The 25,979-nt window shown below is 40.7% G+C and overlaps 1 protein-coding gene across 1 annotated transcript in view; it reads left to right on the top strand.

Annotated features, from left to right (window-relative positions):
* SIAH3 (siah E3 ubiquitin protein ligase family member 3) overlaps positions 1–25,979 on the top strand; it is a 91,101-nt gene that overhangs the window by 63,472 nt on the left and 1,650 nt on the right. The window lies entirely within an intron of this gene.

Raw genomic sequence — 25,979 nt, 5'->3', positions numbered from 1 at the left:
TGGGCAGCACTGGTTTCCACTTGCACACACAATATTCCCCACATCAGTTGAATGGATTCTCGCATTAGCATAAGATAATAAATCTGGCTTCCACAGCTGCCCACAACCACAGCTACTTTGTCTCAGAGTCAGCCCTTCTGCATCATGTAGTAGAGGGCCTGATTCAGAGTTGTACATAAACTTAATGGTTTAAGCACAACTCCAATGGTTTTCTATCGGCGCATGCGCAGGATCTGTACTGCGCATGTGGCCATCTCTGTCTGTGACCATGGTCCTAGTGCCCCCTAGGCTGCATCAATAAAAATAAAAACAAAAAAGGAGGCTTGTTTAAATAAAGAGTTATTAAATTAATAATAATTGGAAATCAATAACTTCAATAATATTATGACTATCATAACTTATTAGTGAAAAGGGGTATGAATATGTATAAGTTTATAATACTATTAATATCCTTATTATAAAAAGTTTTTTAAATTGTATACACACATATATAATAAGTTTAAATATTATGGTGTATTGGAGTAACTGTGACATTCTTTAATTTGTTTATATAGTTTTTATTTATTTTATTTATATATTATATTTATATTATGTTAATATTTAATCTGGATAATAATATGTATTGGATAAGATAAATCAATAACATATTGTAGGTCTCTGCATTAAAAACTGGAGTTTTACAATAGATATATGTGCATTTAAATCCACTATATGAGGTGTTTTAAAAAGGAATCGAAAACATTGCACTAATTGAATACAGGTGCTTTGGATCAACTAATTATTAATTGGAACTTGGAGGAATAAAAGGTGGCAGAAATGCCTGTATCTTTAGTCTTGAGACAGTCCCGGCATTCCACGGGATGAAACGCGTTGACAAACAGACACTGATTCCTCCAACCACACGCAGACTCCGGTCGTTGACCTTGGCACTTGGGACAAGATTGTGTACACTTCCCGGTACCAAAGACTGATTTACGGCAGTGGTGGGCTACAACAATACCTCCAGATCACGCCCGCCTATTATCATCCTGCAGACACAGGAATCGTTGTTATCAGGCAGGTACGGGAACTTTGGTAATGGGATGACCACGCTATCCTTCAACTGACGGGTGAATATTGACACAGAAAATATTTCCTTATCTTTTCACTGCTACACCTTGACCGATGATTTTATCTGCTGGATGGAAACTTGAAACAGTTTAAGTAAAGTATTGCTACAGGTATTAAATTAGTTACATGAACTATATGTAGCAGATGTTCCAACTAAATTATCAGCCACTTACAGTGATACATTGTTCTGGACATTTACTGGAAGCTGTTTTTTATACAAGATCAACTTATTGGGTACTTATTGTATTAGATTATTGTTGCTACTGTGTAATTTTGTGTAACAATTATTCTGATATTTTATTCACCATTTTTAAATATGTCTTTTTTATGTGTATAATTAATAAACCTATATTTGGTATGATAAACAAGCCATCTGCCTAATAATAGAGAGCACTACCTTTTACCATATGTATTTTTGGCACCAGCGCAGTAATTATTATTTATAATATAGTTCTTGTGATCTCCTAAGCAGCATGAGAGCCCCCTGCGTGTCAGGAGAGCTGTCGAGTCTGCGGCTGGTCAGATCTTCCGCAAGGGCAAGATGGCCGCTCGATGTGCGTCAATGTTACTGATATTTACACAGGTAAGCGACATCGTAAGCATATGAGAAGGCAGTGGTGGGCGTCCTTTTTCTTTGGAGCCCTTAGTATATTTTCGCAGCTGCGAGCCGTGCGAAATTGCAGCTGTGATGGAATTATTGTCCATCCCTGGATCAGGCCGTATGAACATTTCTTATATTCAGGTTTAGAATTACACACTTTTTTTCAGTAGATGTTTTTTCAATAAAAATGTTTTCCTTTTTGACCTATTGTACTATAAAATATGGCATTCTTAATAATGGCTGCATTGCTACATGGATGACTTGAGGAATGACAGTTTGTTTAGAAGTCAGCCCCTGCCCCTTCTTTGCTCTGCCAGTTCCATTTAGAAGGAGATGGTAGCTGCCATCACGACCTTGGAAGTAGTCAGAATAGCTTTTGAGAAAGACTTTAGATCTTGGCACAGCTGAGGCTGATATTTTCGTTCTGCCTCGTCGGCTCATCGTACACTACATCTCTTGGCTGGCAGTGTGGAACTAGCTCAACAGAGAGCTGTCCATCTATGCTGAGTGACAGCAGTACAGATACGTACACTCTGACTTTAAAAAGAAAAATGACTGAAATACTGTAGGCACTAAAATACATTACAGTTAAATCATGATTGATGAGATGCTGGGCGAGAAGACCCAAATTTGCTTTTATTCTATTGCATAATTATATTTGTAGACAATATACTGTACAGAATGCAAAGGCATGAGACATAGGTTTCATTAAACAGAAGCTTGCAGTAAAATAGAATGTGTTTACAAATAAAGCAATTACTTAATTGTATGTAATGTAATGGTGAAAAGAGTCCTTTTAAGCATAGTCATTCAAATAGCTACAGTATGCCATGCAGTTATTTATGGTCTCATACAGACTCTGTACTGGGGTCAGCAGGATCTTGCAGCGCCATCTTCCATGGGTTCAGGAGCTGTGGTGTAAGCCTCTATCTCATATGCTAAAGTTCTTGTCTCTTGGTGGCAAAATCTGAATTGCTACAGTATGATTAGGCATAAGCATTGGTGGAAGTGGGCCTGATTACAGTGCTTTGCTGTACCGCTACTTAAAGTTCTGCTTCAGTTGTATCACTATCTAATTTCATTCACTTATATTATACATACAGTCATATATTATACATTTTCCTTTATGATCACTGGGTATAAGGTAATATACAACATTTTGAACCGCATTGTTGTACATGAGTTATTATGCAACTCCCAATCTGTTGCTATCAAATATCCTACTTCATTTATACATCATGGTCTTTGGCCGTTTTACATCTTTCCTGCAAAGCTACATGTTTATTTTAAAGAGACACAATTATAAAGTTTTATAATTGATGCTTTTAAGCATAGTGAAGTGTATTGATATCAATATAATAGAAATAAAATGAAATGTTTCTGCATTATTTGGATTTGAAATCACCATGGCTTATTTACAAAACCAAAACCGCCCTGCTTTCCTATGTATGGTATGGAAGTCCTCCATTTTAAGGTGCTCAATTCATGGTCCTAGAAATGTCCTTATGAAATCGATTTGTGCATTGATTCATGTTTGTGGTTCTGCCTAAAAATAAATGACAATGGTTGACAAAAAAGCATCTGCAGTATGTAGTGTTTTTGCCTTTTTGTATATGAGCCGTAGGGCCTGATTCAGAGTTGGGGCTACAGTGTCTGTGTGTGCGACTTTTGGTGGTTATGCTTATGCTACTTTATGCTAATACCGCTACAAGCCCTTCCCTGTTGTACAGACGTGGGTCTGAATGTGCAATTACTGTAAGTGTCTGTTTTTGCAACCACCTTAGTGACATGCCTTAATGCCTGCGACACTCCCAGAAGAGGGACCATCTTCGAGTCTGAATAGCCACCAAAACGCACAGCACATTTCCAGTATACTTCAGATGACATGCTCATTCGCTTACTGTGCCTCTGTGCGTACACACATGGGATGGTATGCACAGCTGAAAAACATTGAACATTTGCACAAATATTGGCATTGTGTGCGACTCTGAATGAGATCCTTACTGTGCTTCGGCTGTAGACTTCCACACCAGAGGTCTAATGTGTTTCTACAGAACCAGAGGTCTATTGTGTTTCTACAGCAGACTTCCACACCAGAGGTCTAATGTGTTTCTACAGTAGACTTCAACACCAGAGGTCTTATGTGTTTCTACAGCAGACTTCCATGCCAGAGGTCTCATGTGTTTCTACAGTAGACTTCTACACCGTGTTTGTACAATAGACCTCCACACCAGAGGTCTAATGTGTTTCTACAGCACACTTCCACAGCAAAGGTCTAGATGTCTACACCAGAGGTCTAATGTGATTTTACAGTAGACTTCCACACCAGAGGTCTAATGTGTTTCTACAATAAACTTCCACACCAGAGGTCTAATTTGTTTCTACTGTAGCCTTCTACATCAGAGGTTTAATGTATTTCTACAGTAGACTTCCACCCCAGGGGTCTAATGCGTTTCTACAGTAGACTGCCACACCAATGATCTAATGTGTTTATACAGTAGACTTCCATACCAGAAGTCTAGACATCTACACCAGAGGTCTAATCTGTTTCTATAGTAGACTTCCACACTAGAGGTCTAATGTTTTTCTACAGTAGACTTCTACACTATAGATATAGATTGTAAGCTTGCGAGCAGGGCCCTCTTACCCTTATGTATGTCATGTATGTATGTATGTATGTATGTCTTTTACAACCCAGTATAATGTTAATGTTGATTCAAATTGTAAAGCGCAACGCAATTTGCTGTGCTATATAAGAAACTGTTAATAAATAAATACACTAGAGGTCTGATGTGTTTTTATAGTAGACTTCTACACCAGAGGTCTAATGTGTTTCTACATTAAACTTCCACACCAGTGGTCTAATTTGTTTTCTACTGTAGCCTTCCACATCAGAGGTCTAATATATTTGTACAGTAGACTTCCACACCAGAGGTCTGATGTGTTTCTACAGTAGACTTCCACACCAGAGGTCTTATTTGTTTCTACTGTAGCCTTCCACATCAGAGGTCTAATGTATTTGTACAGTAGACTTCCACCCCAGAGATCTAATGTGTTTATACAGTAGACTTCCACACCAAAGGTCTAGACGTCTACACCAGAGGTCTTGTGTGTTTCTACAGTAGACTTCTACACCAGAGGTCTAATGTGTTTCTACAGTAAACGTCCACACCAGAGACCTAATTTGTTTCTACTGTAGACTTCCACACCAGAAGTCTAGACTTCTACACCAGAGGTCTAATGTGTCTTTACAGTAGACTTCTACATCAGCTAAATATTATGCAAATTATGCTACACACTATTTGAAATGAGTAACTAAGAAAAGTGGTGTATCATTGGATAATGTATATGAAGTAACACAAGTGTCTTATGTAATTAAATATGGCCACCATGACATTTTATAACTGCATTAGGACACTGTATCAAAGATGTGGAAATGACTTAGGGCCTGATTCAGACCCGCTCGCTAAGATGCATACTCTTGCTGCTGTCGATGGTATGCAGTGTGTATGCATTGTTCGCATGCATCGCAATGCGCATGTGCATACCTTAGCGAACAATCACAATTAATTAGCTCGCTGCACATAGACAGCCCAGCAGTGTGAGTGACAGGTGAAGCTGTTTGTAGATGGTAACAGGGGCTGGCCATTAAAAACGGGACAGTGCAAACGTAGGCATGCCTGAGCATCTCAACGGCGTTTTAGAGGTGTGCATAATTAAAAGACAGCATCATAGTACACGTCACCTGGCTTGTTTTTACACTGAAGTGCTCACAGTGCTTGTGGCAGGGTATGGTCAACCTCAAGCGCTGCGATAGCATCCGGATGTACCGATTGCTGAATACACTTCCTGGACATGACGTTCACAAGTGGGCGTTTTAAAACAGGCTGGTGTGTGTCTACATACACTATGTGATCGCTCTCTAAGAAATATTGGGCGTGCCAATGCATTGCTGTGCGGTAGCACTGCCTACGCAATTTGCATACATATTGTGCGAGCGATCGCATCTAGCGAGCGGCTCTGAATCAGGCCCTTAACTCTGTAGCAGAATAGGAATGTAATACTTTACTTTTTAACACAGCTGCAGTGACAAATCAGATTTATACTTTCAGGTTCATATCTAAAAAATTTAATTTTTGGTTTTAAAAGTCTTTTCTTGCAGGTTTAGAGACATCTACATGAAATCCTTTTCATAATTAAGTCGAGTCTCATTGAGTTACCCCACAATGCTCAAGTACAAGCCCCCAGAATACGCTACTGCTGAGTAAAGTTGCATCATGCTACTTGTGGGATAGACATTTATCCTTAGCACATATTGCCATACAATGGACAAGATGAGTGCATTATGTATTTCTTGCATATATGAAAATTAGATTTAGTCCTTTAATAGTGGAAACTAAAAGCAGGGTTGGTCATTTATACTTTCTTAATGGTCTGCACTATGATAATATACAGCCTCCTTTAATCAACCTGAGTGTTCTAGTTCTGTGTATTTTCTTTTACAGCATCAAACTCTATAATTATGAGTAAAAAATTAGTATACTGAGTTATTACCCTCGTCATATCTAGTTCTCTGCATTTTATTTCTAGAAACAGTCGCTGGCATTAATCACTGCCACCAATCTTTCACACTGTGCTAAAATTTCTAATAAAGATGACACACTAGCTCCGTATAAATTCTCCTCCAATGACAGGACTATAACATCCTTTAATTTTTGGTGTTAAGAAAACAAATGAGTTGACCCCTATGCAATCTCTAATAAGTATCACAGGTCAGTAATCATTCATATGGCAGGAGGAATGGAAATGAATTTCAATAACAAGCAAAATCTCTAAATCATTTTAATTTCTCTCCAAGACTATAAGGCGGCAGCTGAAAAACGTGAGTTTCCTGGCAAGACGCTGTAAATCCATAGCTACATATAGGAGGAAATTGTTGTTTGTACATGAAGAATTACAAAGTAATAAAATATTTTCTTGTTAAATTAAACATTTAGGGGCTGATGAGTTCTGCGCATGTTGGCCGTGACTGATCCCACATTGTGTGCATGAAGAAAATTGTGTAAGAGTTGTATGTATCACCACGTTCGCTTAGCCTCTATCTGGTTTCATAGCCATCATCATTATCAGTGCGCAGTGTTACCAGCCCTAAACCGGCGCAAAAGATCGGGCTGAAAATGTGCGTCATTACCCATAAACACAACTCTGTATAGCCTGCATCTCTGACCTTTGCCAACGTGCAAACGCCCAGTTACCACCCAGTAACCCTTTCTGCCACCAGTGCCCATACTTCCATTCTCTCAGCTCTACAGCATACACAGTACGAACACCCGCAAAATACATCTGCGAAATGGCATTGCTTTCCCCACTGTGTCAGCCCATTCACTGCTAAATGTTATCACACATCTGGTTAACAAAGGCTGGAGGAGAAAGCTGTGTCACATCATATATTACACAAAATGCTGACTTATTAGTAATTTGCTCATTAAACCATTTCATACTGTACTTGGCCACTGAAACCAGCCAATACGGCAACAATATGTAAAACTTTCTTACTTACGATTTACAACTGAACTAACTGAAGACCTGGGCACTTCTCTTGAATCTGCAACACACACAAAAACATAGAAAAGACAAAAAAGTAATAACCAGAAAAGAATACAAGTGTTATGAATATATGGAAAATTTTGTTGCTTCAACAGTTTGTGCTATAATCTGTCGGAAATGATTGATACACTCTGTGCCTGACTCCACAATCAAGCTACTTTATTTTCCTATAGATCAGGGTATTGTTGTTGCCTTTGGAATGATAACAAATTAGTTTAGGTCTATGCTCTGTATACAATTGTATCTATACAGTTATATTGTCGCTAGCTATTGTGGCAGCCATGTAGCCTTATGTCTCCCTATGTCTCTTCAGGCTCATGCCCCCTGTGTCTCTCCACATCAGCAGTATCCTTCTCCACAGTGCCATCTTCCCAGTGATATTCGGGAAGATGCAGCAAGGCGCTGGCACAGTGCCAAAGACTTTGCTTTCACTCTGCGGTGCCATCTTCCTGGAGATGTCACTGGGAAGATCGCATAGGGGATGAGTAGGGACCCGCTGGCCGGCACAAGATAAGTATAACTCTGGATGCAGGGTTTGCAGTGTGGGGCCCCTTGGACCCAGGGGCCTGTGTGCACCACACACACTGCACCCATTGTAAATACGCCTATCAATGCAACCAGTGGCCTGCACTGATGTATGCAGGTATGATGTGAGTACCCTGTGTGACTCTCACCCTTGGCAGTGTGTGGCTGTAATCGGGGAGGAGGGGGGCAAGGCCGCATTGTATGTCAGTCTAGCAGCTACTAAGAGCTTTGAGGGGAGCAGGGCCTCCTCTCATCTTTAGTACGCTACTGCTAGACTGACATTAGGCTGCTTATATTATAGATATCTTAGGTCAAACTCCCCATTTGTTTGTAAGTTAGTGCTGTCTAAAGGTAGAGCATGTTAAACCTTTTACAGTCATCTCTGTAGAGAGTAATAATACCAGACAGTTGATATTTCCATGAAAGCACTGATACATAAAGTAAGCTATTGCCATCTGTTTCATTGTACCTCTAAGTCAGTATATTTGTATTACATATATGGGTGCTTCATTAGTGACATTTCTAGTAAACGTTAGAACTATGACAATTTAATATTTTCCTACAGCTGTCTCCCACAGCCATTCTCAGAAAAATCATCCCATGCCATTATCTCATGTTGTTAAATTAAGCCTCAGAATTACTTAACATAATTAAAAGTATTCCTGTGATCCTGGTGTTAGTAAATCTCTCACATAGTGGCTGATAACTTAATTTCTGCTGTGGATACTGAGGCTATGCCAAAGAGATTGTCTTTATCCAAGAGATTTTACAAAGTCCCATTAGCATATGCAGGGAAGATATTAAATGAGACATGAATGCAAAGATTAAAAGGATTTATATTTCTTGTCTTTGCATATATAGCAGGGAAATATGTTATCTGTTGGCAGGAGTTTGGCGTTAGATCTCCGGCTTATGGCTTCAAGGCATGAATTGTGGCTCATATTTGTTGGTGGTTACGTAACTGTAGGCAATAGATTCTCTATCTATACTGCCAACAATTTTAAGAAGATACATTTCACAGCTTGCTAATAACATAATGTGACACACAGCAAAATTTGGCATAGAACTATAAATTTGTGACTTTACAGAAAGATGACAAATTCCCTTAGATGTAAGTGCTAATACTCAGAATATCACCATACTGTTGCATTTCAAAACTGGAATAAGTATTTTCTTACTTTATTCCTTTGCAATTTAATTGTAACAATACATATAAACTGCATTTAATTTAGAAGCACAGCAACCATTTTTTTTTATATTTTTATGTCTTTTCTATATGTTTTCAGATCTTGTCATCAGATTATCATATCTTAGTCTCATTCCTATCATTCTTTCTAAAGACATCCTCCTTATTTATAATTCCTATGGGTATGGGACAGTGAAGGATATTGTTTAATTTGGGCCATGATATATTGATATGTTGTTACTAGTGCATGTGGCAGCTATGAAAAGCTATAAAATATAATTGTCTGATTCTGAGCCTCATGCTGGTCCAAATGCGATGTATCGTATGAGTTTTAACAAAATGTACATTGCGCCTTTTAGGAACCTATCCATCTTTGTGTATCTTCAGGCAATACTGATTCGGACAGATCTGAGATGTTTCTTTCCATCCAAGAAACGGGCATTTCTTGGTTTGTACACATAGACCAGAACCATCTTGTGGGAGTGTTGTGGGTGCTTAGTGGGTGTTTTGCCAGTCACACCATATTTTTAGTCATGTGTATTTCAGTTGTAACTTTTGCACCTAGCATGGGGTAGGTGTAAGGGATAAGTGATAACGATGATCTCCCATAAGGAAAAAGCGGGGTGGTGGGATGTGGACACATTATGAGTGGTTAGTCACATTAGCGTTCCGCCTGCAATTAATCCACATTCCAAATGTAGCTGCATTCAGACCTCTGTGCAACTCAGAATGAGGCCCAATAAGAGCAGGCAAAGTACAGACAACAAACTCCTAATTAGGATTGGAATGGAACCTGTAACAAAAGATGGTATATATAACTGGTATATCCATTAGCTTGTACTAGAAAATAACATATTAAAGGTTGGAGAGATAAAAGCAGAGTTGATGACACCACACAGATAATGATCTGTTCCCATTAGAATGCACATCTAATACCATGCATTCTGCTACAGTATTTTAATCACACATAATTGGCGTTGATGATTGAGTTTGCAAACTGTGCTATGATGCTTTCTTTCTGAAATATTTGTTTTGTGCCGACTGAACAATGAATTCTGTTTTTACTACTATCATTTGTAGGGTATATTATATATTGTTGCTAATGCATACAGTATGTTGTTTCACAAATGTATCTCAAATAAAAGGCAGTATCATTTTGGCCATAAAATACTGTAAATGATAGAGGAAAGAATTTTGGAAAACCAAATCTGCCAGGGGGTATTTGTGCCCTGACATTTAGCGCTGATTTCCTGTATAGTTAGCTATAAACAGTGTGACATTTAACTCATATTGTCAATAAAAATACACGTCATGTCACAGCTTAGTTCATAAATAAAGAATATGATCAGTGAGGCTTAATAAGAACTTAACTTTAAATGAAAATCTTCCATACTATCAGGCAGACAATCAGAAACAGGAACATATAATAAGTGAGTGGTCAGAGTTGTTGTATTTATTATAATATATATTTTTTAAATGCATATAAAATACTAACGTCTTTGAGTTTTAAAAGGTAAATGCTCCTAAATGTATGTAATTTTATTTTATATTCTCTTGAAATGTATAAACCAATATATCTTGAATGGATTTAGATAATCAATACTTCATTATACATGATATGAGTAGTGCGGTACATCCACTACAGCCTTCGGATACCATTTTATCTATTTATTTTGTCAGTTCAGTGTGTACACTGTATTTGTCCGCCTGTCAAAAATGTTGTATAAGCTGCACCTGGCCTAATACACAAAACAAACTGGATGCATACTGCAAATACTGTACATTGGGTATATACTAGTGCGCTCTGAAGCACCCATGAAAATGCATGGCTATGCATTAAGTTGACCAAACACTGCACAATCAGTGCAGACGACCCGGCAGATGGATGAGGAGGAACAACCTGATAATTGGAGCTCCTCGTTACACTGCACAATGTATGGAGGCAGTCTATTCAAAGAATAAATTTGGCTGAACGACGGTCGGATGCATATGACAGCAGAGGCGTCAACAGGTCTGGAGACACCTGGTGAGCACTCTGGATACACCCTGCGTGCCGGAGGAACTCCTGGCAGAAAAGGGATGTGGCCTAAATAAAGGGGCGTAGCTTAGCAGGGGATCCCGATAACATCACTCCGGGGGCAGCTCAATATCACCGGGCTGCCCCCGGAGACTGGGCAATCTGCATTGTCGGCTCCTCTTCTATGACAGGAGTCAGGTGCTGCAGGAGAGTGTCACACTGCAGCACCTGGCTCCTGTCACCTCAGAGGAGCCAGCATTTTGGTGTCACCCCCTCCGAGGGTGACACCCGGGTGCGGCCTGCACCCACCTCATGACGCCACTGTAAGACAACAAATGATTTTTCAGCTGTTTTCTGGTTGTTCAGGTCCATACACTGAATGATAATCATTCAAGCCAGTTGATTGGTCGGCTGGTTTTCACGATTATTGTGAAGTGTATGGACAACTTTATTCTCAGGAGACAATTCTACAAACTAAAAGGTATACCATTATACTGTACCAATTTATGGAGAGGTTAAAAAATCTCAAGAGGATACTGTGCAACAAAACATGTAAACATGGCAGGCCTGTCTCAGAGTCGCATGCAATGACGATGTTCACATAGTTGAGTGATTATTTGCAACTACGCATGTGGGACAAATTCAGAAAACCTCTATGTCGCATGTGTTACACAGAGTGCACGTACAAGATGTTGTTGCGATCGGGACAGACGGTATCAGAAATGGGACGGCAAAGAGACAGGCATTGCTGTAGGTGACTGTGAGGTGGCTAAAAGTGAATGCAATGAGTGTTATGTAACTGGATGCTTGTAATGACAGCTGTGGAGTCAGGAGCATAGTGAAATATAAACTGTTTATTGAAACAAAAATATAGTCCAGGCAATGCAGGAACACCAGGAGTGATACTTGAACCAGAATGGAACCAGGTGAACAGAAACTTGAAGGTATACAAAACTTGATACAAACAATAATAGTATTCTGCAGAGTGGATGGGTCAGATTCAGATGCAGCAATAGGAGGAACAGTTTGCAGGGGCCCAGCTAGCTGGAGCTGCACAGATTACAGGCTGGAGATAGAAAGACTGGATCAGGCAAAGGCAAAATGCTGCAGAGTAGATGAGACAGTCTCACAGGCAGCAGTGGAGTTGCAGTTTGCAGAAGTCCAGTAGACATGAGCACAGGTTCAGGCCATGGAATACAATCCAAGGAAAACAATAAATGACCAGCAAGGTGCATGGTAAGGGGCAAGAATAAATAGTCTGTGAGGCAGGTGCAGGTGATTAAACTGGGGAGTGAGATTAACTCCTTCATGTGAGGAGAAGATATCAGAATACTGTACATCAGCATTACCTCCGGTGGCACAGAGGTACTGCAGGCCAGATATAAAATAAAGGACAGAGGGGCTAATTCAGCATTGCACACTAGTGCAATGCTGAATGCAGATTCACGATTATTGGGAATCTGCACGATTGCAGGCCCCATTCTGTGCATGTGCAGGACGAGTCCTGCATGATTGCATGCAGCCCCTGCTATGCCTCTGCCTGATTGTCATGCATTTAAGGGGCGGTGCTGGGGCGGGGACAGCCAGCGTTCCTGGAAACGGGTTTTTCAGACCCTTTTTACAGGAATGGCAGGGCCAGAGGCTGCAACCATGGATGCAGTTTCCTGGCAACGCAAGCTGTCCAGCCTCCGTAAGCTGAGGCTTACTCTGCTGGCCGGCAGTGTCCACCATTGCGACCTTGGTTGCAGTGCTGGAATTAAAAATGCAGGAGGGGGTGCTACACACCTCCTGTTGTATTTGCATATTTGCAAGGAGGGAATTGCAAAGCTGCTTGTGTGCAGCTTTGCAATTCCATCCTGTGCTAAATCACCCCCAGTGTCCTAACAGAGTCATGGGCCTTTTATGGGCATGTCAGTGAAAGAAACTACTTTCCCAAATGCAAAGCCACAGCAACAATGGATATAGTCAGATGGAGATACTTTACCTGCCATGGGGTGGGCATAGGATGGTGGTGTCTAAAGAATCTGAATCTGTATACAAAGTGCTACAATGTAGTGGCCACAGATTTTTTCATTCCAAGTTCCATTGTGCTTCATATAAAGACTCAGGTGCACACAGATATGAAAGTGTCACACATCTAATTAATCAGCACAGTCTGCTGGTGCGTCCTAGCCACATCTCATTTTCAGCAAAAAAAGATGCCCAACACTAGCAGAGTTGCACGGGACCTGGCGGCTCACTCACGCCAGGCAAGTCGCGTTGTGTGGTGTATTTGGGCTAGATGTATGAGGACACATCTGTAGCTAGAGGTCTGTGCTATTCTGAGTTGTGGGTATGGGGTAGGGAAGCCTGTTGCTGAGGGATCACTTGCACGTAGCCTGGAGCTGGTGCCAGCGCTAATACAAATGATGACGGTGGAGGTTGTAGACGGTAAAACAGTGGCGGAGCTGATTGCTGAACCTCGCATTAGCCCTACAAAAACTGATATTAGCATAATTCGGCATCACACAGGCACAGACACTCTGTCTCCCACTCAGAATCAGCCCCTATGTGCACAGCAGGACCAAGACTAATTTATTTTACTTCTTCAATTGCGTCCACTTTTTACTTTAACTTCTATTACTGGGAACAGAAGCAAATTAGGCAAATTGATATTTAGGGAGCATTGATGATACACAGACATACAATATGCAATATGGCACCCTATATTTGTATTTACAGTACACAGAGTATTTAAAATATATTTTGTAGGTCTCTAATAATTGTAAATTAGTTTAACCAGTGGGAGGGAAAAGGCCAACATATAACCAATCCAATCATTATGTTAATAACAGCACATAGTAGCAATGTGTCACGCATGTCAGTTGGTGCTACTGTATATGTACCTCTGTACAGAAGGAACTGTGTCCGTGGTACAGCATGCAGTGTTTGGGTATTTTATAGTATGATGTAAAGTGCAAGTTAGTCAAATGTTTCCACATAAGTCAGTGAAGATACTGATAAGTCAGCTGCTGTCCCCCCACATTCCAACATGAGATATATACTGTAACTGTAGCTACTAAAGCCGTTTCCTATTTCTCATCTTTCTCTTCACCCCCATGTAAGTTACATGTTAGAAGCTGAGGACTTAATTGTGGTGACTAATAACATTAGCTCTGTAGAAAGGAATACCTACAAGAGACCAGCAGCCATCCAATGGTCAGACAGCAGCATCCCGATGCTCAGAACCCGACAGAGGCTCGGTAAGTATTTTAACCCACCCACCTTCACCCCCTAACCCTCCCTTCCTGCATCCTGTCCCTAAACTCCTCTGCAGCCTAACACCCAAACCCTCCCCATTAGTTCCTAAACCTAATCCTCCTCCCTTAGTGCCTAACCCTAACACCCCCTCCCCCACCCGGTGGTGCCTAAACCTAACCCCCCTCTGCCCACAGCCTAACCCTCCCCATTAGTTCCTAACCCTAACCCCCCCGGTGGTGCCTAAACCTACCCCCCCTGCCCACAGCCTAACCCCAACCCCGTTTCCCCCCCGCAGCCTAAACTGAACCCTCCCCGGTGGTGCCTAAACCCATCTCTCCCCTCCATGGCCTAAACCTGACCCGCTCCGCTATACTTACATTCGGGATATCGGTTATCGGGATTCCAGCATTGGCATCTCAAGCAGTGGCGTAACTAGGGGGGGTCGGGCAGGGTGCGTGCCCTGGGCGCCGTGGGACTGGCAGCGCGGGGGGGGGCACCGCCGGCCACAGTCCGGCCTGCCCTAGTTAGCCACAAGTGTAGCGCCGACCGCAGTGATTGCGGTCGGCGCTACACATTTACACAGGACCGGCGCTAGGCTTCCAGCGCCGGTCCTGTGCTGCACGCCTGAGCCCGTTCCCTCCCCCTGAGCACTTGCCCAATAGCGCCAGGAGGCGGGCTCAGGCTGTGCATAACACACGCATCGCCGCCAGCGCTGGCGGCGATACGTGTGTTAAACAGCAGCCAATGAGAGTCAGATAGACTCTCATTGACTGCAGCAGCACCCACTGCAAGAGCCGGACTTCCGTCCGTCTCCTGCAGTGGGTAATGGGACTGACGTCATGACGTCTGTCCCATAATGCTGAGTGCGCCAGCCCGGGAGGACTGGTGGGCGGCAGCGGGAGCGGCGGCGCGGACCGGAGCAGCAGGTAAGTATGTTTTTATATATATATATATATATACACATATTTTTTTTAACCTATCTGCACAACGGGGGAGGGGGGTGGCTACTACTGGGAGGACCTTTACTGGGGGTGGGGGCACCATTATTGGGAGGACCTCTACTGGGGGGGCTACTACTGGGGGCACTTAATCGGGAGGGGGAACCTCTACTGGGGACTACTACTTGGGGGGGAACTACCGCATTATAAAAGGGGCCTACTAGTAGAGGCACTACTCAGGGGACCACTACTGGGGGCAATAATAGGAAGGGCCACTACAGGGGGCACTGGATAGGGGGGATCACTACTGGGTGCCTGCATAAGGGGACCACTACTGGGAAAACTGCATGGGGGGGGGACTACTGCTGGGGGCACTATATAAAGGGCACTGCATAGGGGGGGGCACTACTACTGGGGGCACCATATAAAGGGCACTGCATCAGGGGATACCGCTACTGGGCACACTGCATTGTGGGGACTGCTACTGGGGGCACTACATAAGGGGGAACACTACATGGGGCACTGCATTTGGGGGGACCACTACTGGGGATACTGTATAAGGGGCACTACTATGGGCCTGCATAAGAGGGACCACAACTCCATACTGGGGGTACTGTATAAGGGGTACTACTGGGGTTAAGGTGCATATGGATAGGAATGTTCAGTGTGAAAATAAAGGGGTGTGTCATGTTGACACGCCCCATTTTTAAGTGACCACGCCCATTTTTTCGCCGCCCGCGCCTTAGGCGCGCGCACATTGGGGGGGCTCCCTTTTCAAATTTGCTCTGGGCTCCAAATACCCTGGTTACGCCACTGATCTCAAGTGATGTCGTGATTCCGGGGGCAGTATTCTAGCCGCGGCTCGGGATTCCGGCGCCAGGATGTTGACTGCCGACATTTCGACCGCCGCCATCCTAACTGCATCTCCTGTACATCTATAGACTTGCCTTTGTATGTACAGCAGTATAATCTACCAATTAATTTTAATATCAATTTACAGTTTCCTAGTGGATCTCTGTATTCTGTTGAATCTGTTCACTTATAGCTGTACTGACTGTAAATGTTTAAGGTCATCTGTTAAATAAGAACTGCAGCCTATATTTGTGTGTTTTTTTTTCACTAATGGAAACTTTAAAAAAAAAAAAAAAAAGCAATTTACAATGTATTTTGCAAAACCAAAGCACAGTAGCATCGCGGATTCAATCTGCAAAGATTTATAGTTTAGCACTCCATGGTGACAGATGTACTACTATGCTATTGCAAAAGCATATTATTATCATAATTACATAGCGATGTGGTCAATCCAAACATCAAAAAGAAATGATTTTGTCAAAGCAGAAATGAGACTTCTGTGCAGTTGCATTTGGTCTTTAAGATTGTAGTTATCTCTAAAGGGAAAGTACATGAAGAAAAAAATTATGTTTGCAATAAACCTCCGTCCCTCATCTCCATCATAGAATTCCTGCAGTCAAGAGAATCTCCCACTGACCAGCTCCTGCAGTGACATGATCCTCTATACTGTAGCTTCAAGCCTGTAAATTGAAAGTAAACTGTAGTAGATGATGAATTCCAAAGCATCTAGTGCAATCCGCTGTGTCAGCAACTTCCACATTCAAAAGTTTGCATATAAACAATGACAATTTGCCCCTCAGTAGGCTGCAGGAACATCAGGAAAGGCATCATACAAACAAAATCAAGGAATTCTTAAAGATTTCGGTGCACGTTCCTGTCTCTCTTATTTCATCCTATTGTTTTCCTTTCTACTTGATTGGTAGCTATAATATACTGTATAGTTTCCTCTGTGAATGTCTCTATAAATTCTAGCTAATTGAATAAAAAAGAATGCTTTTAGGGCTCAATCTGATTAGGAGCATGTTTGTGAAAGCGAGTTTGTTTCATGAAACACACATATATCGCACACCTGAGAAATGGGAGATACAATTAGAAATGTCAGTACGCGGGAATCACGGTGAGGGTGTGCGATTTTTCTATAAAATGCGACCTGGGAGAAGTGCATGAAAAAGTGGGGAAACCATCCTGGACCCCCCAACTGAGACAGCACAACCATATAGGAGGCTGTTTGTGGCCATAAGGAAAGTAATGGAGGTTTTTTGCACTTTTTATTGGTGAAAAAATGATAGCAAGCAAGTGTTATTCATCAAATTACAGCCTTACCAGGATTTGGGTGTCTGGTGTTGTATTGGACAAATGCTGTGACCTATAGATCAGATGTTGCTGTTCCGTCAACCTTGGAAATTTTCTAAGGGCTGGATTCAATTAACCGCTGTAAGATTTCGTGTGAGGAATATTACAGCGGTCCCCTGTGAGGAAAAGGGCGGAAGCCTCTGACTTTTACACCTGAGACTATTGAATTACATTTCCTTTTCCTTGCGCTGTAAAATTGTGGGTAATGCATGTTATAACCCATAGGTTCCGAGATAAGTACCTGGAGCTATAGGTTAACGTGTTTGCGGCACACGTGACAAGGACACTTATCACGGATTTCTGTTAGAGCCTCACACAGTCTTGAACAGAAATCACATTAAGTGCAGCATGCAGACTCTTTACAGGCTGCTGCAGGCTATAATTGAATAGTCCCAGCTGACCAATTATCCGGCGTTCTTTACTGCTGCAAATTGAATCTGGCCTCAAGCAGTAATGTATGGAGAACACAATCTGTGGTTGGGTATATATGCCAATGATGAAGTTCCAAGGAAGGAGACCATCACTGTTCTATGAGATAAGAGCCTACTGTATTCATCATCCCTGATGGGCCCTGAAACAGTTGTTTCCACATGTATTAAGTAATTGCCTCATTAATCATTAGGACAGGAGCCCAATGTGGCCACCCCTTATTCTGCAAAATCTGAATACTGGTGGAGGAAATTGATGCCATCTTCAAATTTTAGGAGTGTGAAGAGTGAGCCAATCTGATTCCTCTGGCCCTAAGTCACCTTCGGCAGTACGCATGCGTGAACTAAGGTTGGATTAGGCAGTGTAAACTCCACGCTACTAATTAGCAGTGGAATCAGTTGTGGTACTGTAAGTATTGCAGGGATGACAGCTATTCGGGACAGCAGTCCTTGCACTGGGGCAATATTGTATTGCTCCTGTATTTTAGTATCCACCACGACAACTTGCTGTGAGATAGAAACTTAATTATTAGGGGCTAATTTGCCCTGGATAATGAACAGCCCCTTGGAGAGAAGGCAGGGAAAACTCCATTTAATTGCATTCCTTTTCATGATTGTTTTGCCATCCCTGACATACAGTGTTTGTCACTTGCTTAATACAGAAAATATTTTTCATTAGTTAATTTATTTTTCCCCCTTTTGGGTAGTATACAGACTATGAGAATTTCATTGAGTTTGCTGTTGTCAGTATAAAAATGAGAACAAGAATATCTGCTGTTTATGTGCAAGTTTATTAATTGTTTTGGTCAGGCATTTAACCTACAAGAATAACAATTAATACATTGAGAATGGTTAAGGAAACCTGCTAATATATTAAAAAATATAATAAAACATACGGTGCATTATTTACCATCAGACCACATCTGGTTGTATTGCCAAAATTTTTTTTTTTGGTACATATTTCATGCTGGTGACTAGTTATACTGGACAGATGAAACATTGTACTAAACATTTAAGATTCACATAGACTGATAATTGATAGTCTGATCATTATTGGGCATTGTGTCCATTTTATATAGTTATACTGCTTGGCATTGAACATGTAAAAATACATTAATTTTAAGCAGCAGCTGCAAAAGTTAACAGGCACTTTTGTCCTTTATCCCATCTGCTGACCCTATTGTAGGGCATTCATAGCTTTATATGCTGTGTAGTTCTGACATAAACAGACACACCAAGGCATCCATTTAGACTGCCATTACCATGTGAATATCTATTTACAGTAAAGGGGGGCATCCACTAGACGATCTACTCCCTGTCCAATCTCTAAACGATTTTCCCTTGATTTTTTCCCTTGAAATGTTATCTTTCAGTCTGAACGATTTGCAGACTATCTTTGAAGCTGCATACACAATGATTTTTTGAACGATTATCGTTAAATGATATCGTTTAACGATAATCGTTTGAAAAAATTGTTCACTTTCTGAGTCAAACGATGAACGATTATCTTTCATGCGCGTTCACGTTTGCAGTTTGCATTTTGTAGTTTGTAGTTCAGTCAGACTTGTCAACTCAACGATTTTCATTAAGGGAATATGCAAAAATCGTTTGTAGTTCAAAAAAATCGTTCATTACACTAAAAAATCTGACAGATATTCTGACAGAAAATCGTTCATAAAATCGTTCAGAAAATCGTTGGTAACAAAATATTTGTGTGTGTATGCAGCTTAATAGATCAAGTGAAATTGACCTGCATGTTCAGTCGACTGACGAGACGATCAAATGACCAGCGGGAGCGCGCATCGTTGATCATTAACGACCAAACACTGCACGATTTACAAACGATTTTTAAATGATTGAACGATAACGACGTTGTTATCGTTCAATCGCCTGCTAAAATCGTGTAGTGGATGCCCCCCTATAGATAGAAAAAAACAGAGGTTTATATTGGTCCAGTTTGTAGAGGACGTTTTTATTTACTTTTTTTATTTACTGAAATGGTCAAAAATATATTTGTATCCATTTTTTATCTTGAAATTACATAATCTGTATTCTTTGAATATTAAATTAGTAATTTACTTTTTAAGTGTAATTTTCCTACCAGAGCATTATTCAGTTTCTTAAGTAAAGTTTAATTCTGCAATCTGTTATATTTCTTTAACGTTACTGAAAAGAGATTTTCTTTACAGAGCTCTATATGTTGCCTTGTAATATAATAGTTATGTTAATCTGTATTATGGTAATATCAAAAATTATTTAATTTTATAATGTGTTCCATTTTGGTATCCCATAATGTTTGTTTATTGATATTGTGAATCCAATGCCCTAATTAGCTTAAATGGTGATTGGATAATGGAAATATTTTGCCATTGGTGTATAAATTCATAACCACATCCCTCTGGACAGAGGAGGGAATTCCCACCAATTTAAGCTTGCTGAAAGTAGCATCAAGCTATAACACTAGGGGCCTGATTCAAACCCACTCGCGAGCGCATAGGGCTCGCAAGCGGGTCGATAGTGGCCCAGTGAGCATGCACGGTGTGCGCCACGCGTGTGTGAAAGCCCCGTAGCGAGTGAGTACTTCACTCGCTCTGGGGCTCGCAACAAAACGGAGCGGCTGTCGATGTTGATCGATAGCTCGCCCCATTTTGTAGGGGGGTGGCTGCACAAATGGAGGCATTCCCGAAAGAATGCCTGCCGTTTATGGGCGGCCCTACTGACATCACTCCGGATCTCAGTAGTGGACTTCCTGCTCCTGCTTCCTGCTCCTCTCAATGCTGATGGTCACGATAATCGCGACCATCGCCAGGCCGCTCGCACAAGCTGTGGGTCTGTGCGAGCAGCCTGGAGGCCAGAAAAAAAAAAGAATGCCCTGATTCAGAGCGAGTGCTCGCAAACAGCGAGTGCCTCTGAATCAGGCCCTAAGCCCTCCTGTGATGAAACGCGTAAGAGTATGACTTGGCACAAGTTCTTATTTCATAATCCTCTTCTGTTCATGGACTGTTTCCTTCAATTCCTTCATTCTCTTTATAGTAATACCATCAGCCTATTTTCAAAAGTTCACTGTAATGTGTAGTTGATTAACATTGCTTTTCATTTAATTTCATATGAATTAAGATTGTGTCATATGAATATTGTATAAAATAAGTCTATTCCACTATGAAAGGCTCTGTTCTATACTACTGTATCTGGCCCACGAATATAGGGGTTTTAAAAAGGAACCTACGGGCCTTATATTTTTTCTTAGGAATCAATAATGCAGTCCCTGCACTGTGCACAAATGTACATTCATAGGAATTTTACCTCTTTTTGAAGAGATACACTACTTTTATTTATATGTTTCTTTATGATCTATTTATATATATTTTCATATATTGCTAGGTTTGTTTGGCACATTATATAATTTGGATATATTAGCTAAATAGGTTAGCCTTCCTTTGGCATACAGGCTATCATTCCTGCCCAGGAGGAAATGGCAGAACTATACTCTGACGTTTTCTTAATCCTGACTATTTATATTAGGATTATCAGGCCAAATAATTTAACATAATAATAATAATAATAATATTCTATTATTATTATTATTTATTTACATTACACTAGCACATTCCATTGGGCTTTAGATGGTATAAGTAAAAAAAAAAATCAGATGTGTATATAAATCCATCCATCTTGTTTATAAATATGGCCACTTTGTAAAAGTATTGCCAGGGATAACAAAAGTTTATTTTCAGGGGAAACTGCAATTTAAATCAAGCCTTGCCTCCAGTGGTGGCTCCAGAGTTGCCTCTGACTTGGAAAATGTGTTTTACCTTGTCTGTAGCATCAAGCACCTACTAAACAACATGTTTTCCTATATCTCATATGTCACTTTTCAGCTCCCTGCTTATTTATAAAGTGTGTGCTTGAAGTTCTCCACATTAAGAAAGTAATGATAAACACATCTTACCTTGTCATTATTTGCTATTAGCTCCCCTCTTAAAGGTTAATGAATTATGCTAAAGTAATTACCAGATTTAATGGTTCACTAAATGTGAATGTTGAATCATCTCCATTTCTCCAAAGAACTAATGTATTAAAGTTAACATTTCCAATTCTAATTTTCAAATTCATTTTAAAGGAAATTTTAAAATCATCTTCTTAATAGAAACATTTATAGTCGTAGAGAGCTTAAGTACCTTGACTCATGCCAATAGGTTTAGTAGAATGCAAGAGAAAGTTCATTATTTTTAATTAGTGTAATTGCTAATGTTGCATTAAGAGTTTGGTTAGTGGAAGTAATTACAGTAAGTGTATTAGATGTGAGTATTGGCATTCATCTTTTGACATTATTAAAATTTCAGAGATGAAAATATCCCTGGTGGTTTGCAAGCACTACATTGTTTACCAAAGGGTGTTAAATTAATCATATTGTCAATTCCCACCAAGCAGGCAAAGAATAATTATATTTTAGCAAGTTTTCCTTATCCAGGGAATGTCTTGGTTGGTGTTATTCTGCTGTGTCTGGCTGTGTATATTTATCTGTGCTGATTAATAAAATGAGAAATTCTGTATAGAAAGCATGTACGTTATACTCTACATATTGTAATGGGGAGGATACCTGGTCATGGGCATCTACAGTATTATAATTAATTAGATAAACTAAGAAGGTCTGAAATGTTAATAAATAGATAATAGGCTGTTTAATATTACATAGTTATAGAATATCTGAAAATCTAAATGTAAATTCAAATCACACTTACTGTACTTTTTTTTTTAAATGTGTCCAACAAGTCGGTTACACCTAGGAAAGTACAAGCTTCAGACCACACAATTCATGGTTATCAGCTGGTAACTGTGTTATTACTCTTTAGTAATAACCTGCATGTTCTTCGACATTGTACCTCTGAGTTAAATTGCACATAAAAGGCCTGATTAGAATCGGGCATAAGTCCAATCGTGTCATGTAAACATGTGAGTCCTGTGTATTTTATACTTACAACCACTTGTACTTGAAAAGGTGGGTCAGGGGCATCGATGTGCAAATTTATTAAAGTATGGGCATATGGATGCAACCACATCCCTTAGGGACTTTGATGCAAATTTAATGTGTAGTAGACCTATTTTGCATGGCTCACAAGCCTGGTGAAATATATCAAGTTGATGATGATGATCACAATTTACAGCATACATACTGTACAGGGCTGTTAAAATTAAAGTATCCCAACTTAGAGAACTATGGAGCAAGTACTTAAGGGCTTGCAATGAAGAAGAAAGTGGACAACAGGTACTTCAGAGGATGCACTAGACACTTATTGCAATATAAAACACTTGAAAAACTGCTGTTGCTAAAGCAACACATTATCATTAAATGGATCATCAGCCACTACTTTCAGACACCTTGGACACCCCATTCACCGGTTCTCACCCAATGTAACTTTTAGTAATGGGCTTTTTTGAAGAACCAGGCATATCAGGAAGGATATCAGCCCTGTCAGATCTGAAAGACAGCATTTGACGTCATGTGTTAACTATTCCACCTGCTATGTTACATTCTGCTGTAGAGAATTTTGTTTGTCAAATGGAAACTGTTGTTGACCTCAGTGGAGGACACAATGACCAAATAAGCATGTAGCACGATATTCCTGGTTTGAGTGGCATCTTTTCTGTGATACAACTAGGACGCCAGTGGCAAACACAGAATTTCTACAGACAGGTTTCCAAATGCTTGATTTTAAAGCAAGTGTGGCTAGTCCATGAAGAAGGCATAATCAGCACTTAACCAACTATAATATACATCAAACAAAGTATACGGTATGTAATAATTCAGACATATACAGGACCAGCGATCACAGAATGCTATTATATGCGGCAGTAGGTCCATCCTGTCTGAGAGGAATGTTTTTATTTCAGATGTGGGCACAATTCCAGATAAAGTTTGGGAATCTGGGGGGGCAAAAGAAGAACATTGCACTGCCCTGGACATAGCTGTACAGATTGGTCTCTTATGTACTGGATAGTGTATTACTATACAGTATTAATAATGGGGCAGCACAGATGGTGTAATGGTTAGCATTACTGCCTCACAGCACTGAGGTCGTGGGTTCGATTCCCACCATGGCTCTAACTGTGTGGAGTTAGTATATTCTCCCTGTGCTTGCGTGGGTTTCCTCCGGGTGCTCCGGTTTCCTCCCACATTCCCAAAAATATACTGGTAGGTTAATTGGCTCCCAACAAAATTAATCTTAGTGCGTATGTGTGTGTACATGTGATAGGGAATATAGATTGTAAGCTCTTCTGGGGCAGGGACTGATGTGAATGGCCAAATATTCTCTGTAAAGCTCTGCGGAATATGTGTGCGCTATATAAATAACTGGTAATAAATAAATAACTAATTGACCCTATAAATAGTCTATAACAGTGCACGTTTTCCAGATATCCTAGTTGGTGCACAAATGTATTCATTACTGGCTGATACATTTTAAAACATCAACAGGTGGTGGTAATTATTTCATTTGTGACACTGAGGGGATCTTAAAAACATGCAACTTTAGTATTATATGCTAATTCTATTGTGGTCATCATGGTCTGGGCTAGGGAGAGGGGTTTCCAGGAAACCGTAAACCCAACTGCGTTTGCCTATGTAGGATGCACTAGCAGAGTGTGCTGATCAATTTGATTTGTGACACTGTTATATTTGAGCAGGGCCGTAGAAAGCCGGGTCGGGGTAAGGGGGTGTGGCTTAATCACGGGAGTGTGGTTATACCCCCTTAGAAAAATAAAAATAAAAAACCTGGGTGGAGGGCGCTGTGATCTCCTCAGCCTGGTGCAAATCCAAGGGGGGGGGGTGCGATCAGTGTGACGCTCCCCCCACAGGCAGAGGAGAGGAGACTGCTGCTGCTAAGCTGCAGTGAGCAGTCTCCCTGATCTCCCACTACAGCCCAGCACACAGCAGTGTGTGCTGGGCTGCTGAAAGGAAAGAGGGTGGGGAGGTGGCGTTGGATGAGTACGGGCCCAGGTAATTAGTACCTGGTCCCTCACATTGCAACTTAGAAGCATTCTCAGCAAAAAAAAAAAAAACGCCCGGCACTAGCAAAGTCTCACAGGACCAGGCGCGCCCAGGGGGGCTGTTTGGCATGACTGCAGTAAAGCCGAGTGAGGAAACATCTGTATATAGGCCACTGTTCCTTAATTGTCTTTGTGTGTCTGTGTATTTTAAAAGCTTTACAGTTAAAAAAAACAACTTACAAGATGAATGGGTCTATTTCCAAGATTAAGGGGTCTATCTCCTTGTATGGAGATAAAGTGAACAGAGATAGCCAATCATTTTGTAACTGCCATGTCACGGGCTGTGTGTGAAAAATGATAGTTAGGGACTGATTGGCTGGAACTTTATCTCCGTTCCCTTTATCTCCATTCAAGGCTTAGTACATAGACCCCTGAAGGCTGCTTCAAATATCTTAGGATCCGATAAGCTTCTGCAAGTCTTACATACAGTATGCATTTCTAGCAGTACTAACTATTTCATATCAATCAACTAGTATTTGAACTTTCTCCTTTCTTTTTATTCCGAATGTCAGGTAAGCACTTCCAAGGGAGGAATTTATATTTATTTGTTTTACCAAATATTACATCAATACATTAACAATTGCATGTAACTACTGCATTAGTATCCTCTAAGGTATGTGAGCTTCTATAGGCAGACTAGGCTTTGTGCCATAGGCACCATTACCACAGAAGTATCTGTACCAGACTAGCACATACAACATTGTTAGATAGTTATTCTCCTTTTAAGTTTTTAACCAACCTATATCACAGTGAAGACAACTGGTTTTGTACTACTGGTCATTAAGAGATTAAATCTAGCTTAATGCAGACCACTCATACACAAACCTAAATTAATTTCAGCCATTCCCCTCAGGCCTGATAAAGGTCTATGATGAGGTAAAAAGAACATTAAAAATGACTGCAATCTGTTATCTAGAAAGGTTGTGTGAGATCATTGTATGCGTTATTTGTGTCACTGTAGTGCTGTGGTTTGCAATTAAACTTATTACCATGTCATGCATCATATGTTTTCCTGATACAGACAGTTACAAATAAAATAAATTGTCTGCCGCAGATAAAGACGTATTAGCAGAGA

Source organism: Taudactylus pleione, unplaced genomic scaffold (genome assembly GCF_031769625.1).
Source record: "Taudactylus pleione unplaced genomic scaffold, aTauple2 ptg000005l, whole genome shotgun sequence".
NCBI lineage: Eukaryota > Metazoa > Chordata > Amphibia > Anura > Myobatrachidae > Taudactylus > Taudactylus pleione.
This window is presented reverse-complemented; position numbering and strand designations above follow the sequence as displayed.